Genomic DNA, 2,695 nt, shown 5'->3' on the forward strand with positions numbered 1-2,695 from the left:
TACAAAATAGTTAACCTTGAAAAATAACCATATATCACTATAAGCCAACATTCTGTGTAATGGCGATCGAGTTATTCATCTTTATAAGTGAGCATGTGGTTCTACTTCCCTGGCACAATGTTGTTGTTTTTTCTGAAATACTCATAATACATGTGCATTATTTAAAATGAACACAGTGTGGGGCCGGCCAAGTGGCGCGGTGGTTAAGAGCTAGCTTGGGACGCCAGAGGACCCCAGTTCAAATCCCACATATGAGGGCCAGTGACACTGCCCTCTACAGCTAAGATGCTGAACAACAGCTCAACCGGGAGCTGGGCTGCTGTGAGTCGCCGCCGATGGTGCAGGCTGCAGCCCCTGCTGCAGTGGGTTGCCATGGGCTACCATATGTAGCCAGCAGCCGCAGTGAGTGGCCATCCAGAAGCCGGCGACTGATCTGCCTTGCCCAGGAAGAGTGCAATGATGGTACCAAATTGGGCCAGTGAAGCAACGTCCTCCACAACTAGACTAAAGAACAAAAGGACAGCAACTTGTCTATTCCCCTTCCCCCAATTCCCCAGCACTGTTCCCATCCCCCAATTCCCCAATTTAAAAAAATCTTTAAAAAAATAAAAAATAAACAAAATCTATACATTGTGTACATTTCCCTTTGGAAGTAAACTTGCTTTTTTATGTATGTAAAATTCAGTGGGAAGTGAGCTTCGGTTCAACCAAAGTTCATAACTCTATAGACTGCCCATTCCTTGATTAAAGTTCATTTACTCTGAATTTACAAATTTAGTTTTTATTTTATTTATTTTAAAATATTTTGATATTCTGCCAGAAAATCTTAGAACAAGCTTTGTAAGTCAGTGATTCATAACTACGGTATCTTACTTACTACAAAATACATTGTGGGAATGTTTACATGACCTATACATTTATAAAAGTTGAGACCTAAGTATAACTCTGCCATTCATAAAAGCTTATCAGTATAGAAATGAATGAAAGTATTGTTTTTGTAAATATAACCTTGAATTCTTTCTACTGTGTAAAACAATTCATACAAAAATGATGGCACTTTTATCATTAGCATCAAATTACTTTTGAAAACACTCACAACTAATTGCATACACCAGTAGTTAATTGTGAAACACTACCTGTGGCAATAAAAGGTTGTGAATTCTTATCCTAATGTTAACTTCATTCTTTTTTTTAACCATAATATCTTTTTAATAAAAATATTTTCTTTGTCACAGCAAAAAAATATGTATTTATAAGACTGTCAGAAGGAATTGGCGATTTCCAACATTGTACACTTTATGGAGCCCCCAAAAGAGAAATTATCACTCAAGCGAATAAAATCCACTGAAAGGCTCACAAGCAACATGTTCCACCTACAGAGTAAGTTTCTGGCAGACTTTTCTAGAGGTGGTTGCTGGCTGACCCCAGGTGTTTGAATCAAGATACTGGCATCTTACTGTTACTTTCACACAAGTACTCTTGGAAACAGGTTAACCCCCTCCTTGGGCTAAAATGTGGCATCTTAGGTCTGCAAGAACTCGGGCTGTACTCGGGCCACATTTCGGAATTCTTTAGTGTGGGTCTTAGGGCACTGCATCTCACACCAGCTGATGGGAACCATCTGGACACCTGATTCGCTGTGGGCCACCACCACCCCTAGCTCATTTTCAGCAGTGGTCAGGAGGTAGTTGGACTGTCTGTCACCTAGGGAGATCACTTTGGCCAAGACAATGTCACCTGGTCGGAAGCTCTTATAAATTTCAACCTTGTCTTTTTCAGTAGCTCGGACATCTTCTTTATGGATAGTTCCTCGAAAAGAGTTCTTAAGTGGTGTGGACCCCACATACAGGATATGTACTTTGGCAAAGTGTGAATTGATGCTAGAGACCTTACAGGTTACAATAGCCCCCACATCCAGCAGTAATTGGGACTCTGTTTCTCTCATCACAGAAATGACAGGAAACGCACCGTTCTCGCTGCTCTTTGTCATGCAGCCAGCAAGCAATGAAAAGATGTAGCCATGCCCGGTGTAAGTGCTGGTGCCTGGGCTGCCCTCCTCCAAGTGACACAAAGGTTCTCAGGGGACTCAGTACCTCACAGGTGGCACCATGGCTGCCAATACCCTTAACTTCATTCTTAACAAAATCTTAGTTTACAGCAAGAAAAAAAATATTTCTGTAATGTCATTTTAAAATATATTGGCTGTTGTTCTTTGCACCTTTCCTTTCCCTTCTCTTCTTTTTCATGTCTATTATTTACCTTTACCTATGCCTTTCCTTTCCTTCAATTCCCTTCCTTTTCTGAATAATACAACCCTGAACTCAGATTGGGCATGGAGGGTAGCCATCAACACTAGTGAGTTGAGGGGAAGCTGTGGTGGCCATGATCAAGGTGGAAGAGCACAACCTGGGTGAAAAGGGCATCAGCTTAGGAATGTTGCCTGGCACAGGATACCCAAGCCCAATCTGGATGAGGAAAAGCATTCACATGTGGAATTAGAATCTAAGTTGACTGAGGAGGGTATCCTTATGTGATGCAGAGGGGTCCTGCATGAGTGTCAGTCCAAGCAAGATAAGGAGGGTATTGCATGTCAAGATGGCCTGCTGGGGAAGTCAGAATCTGAGCGTGGGAGAAGGCATCTCTGTAGAGCAAGAGTTGAGTGTGGAGTGTCAGGGTCTGAGCAAGCTCAGGAGGG

At 42.2% G+C, this 2,695-nt stretch overlaps 1 pseudogene; it reads right to left on the reverse strand.

Moving 5' to 3' along the window:
- Positions 1-1,522: 1,522 nt before the first annotated feature.
- LOC109392176 (exosome complex component CSL4 pseudogene) lies at positions 1,523-1,894 on the reverse strand (annotated as a pseudogene).
- Positions 1,895-2,695: the final 801 nt, after the last annotated feature.

This window comes from Hipposideros armiger, unplaced genomic scaffold (assembly GCF_001890085.2).
Source record: "Hipposideros armiger isolate ML-2016 unplaced genomic scaffold, ASM189008v1 scaffold_317, whole genome shotgun sequence".
Taxonomy (NCBI): domain Eukaryota; kingdom Metazoa; phylum Chordata; class Mammalia; order Chiroptera; family Hipposideridae; genus Hipposideros; species Hipposideros armiger.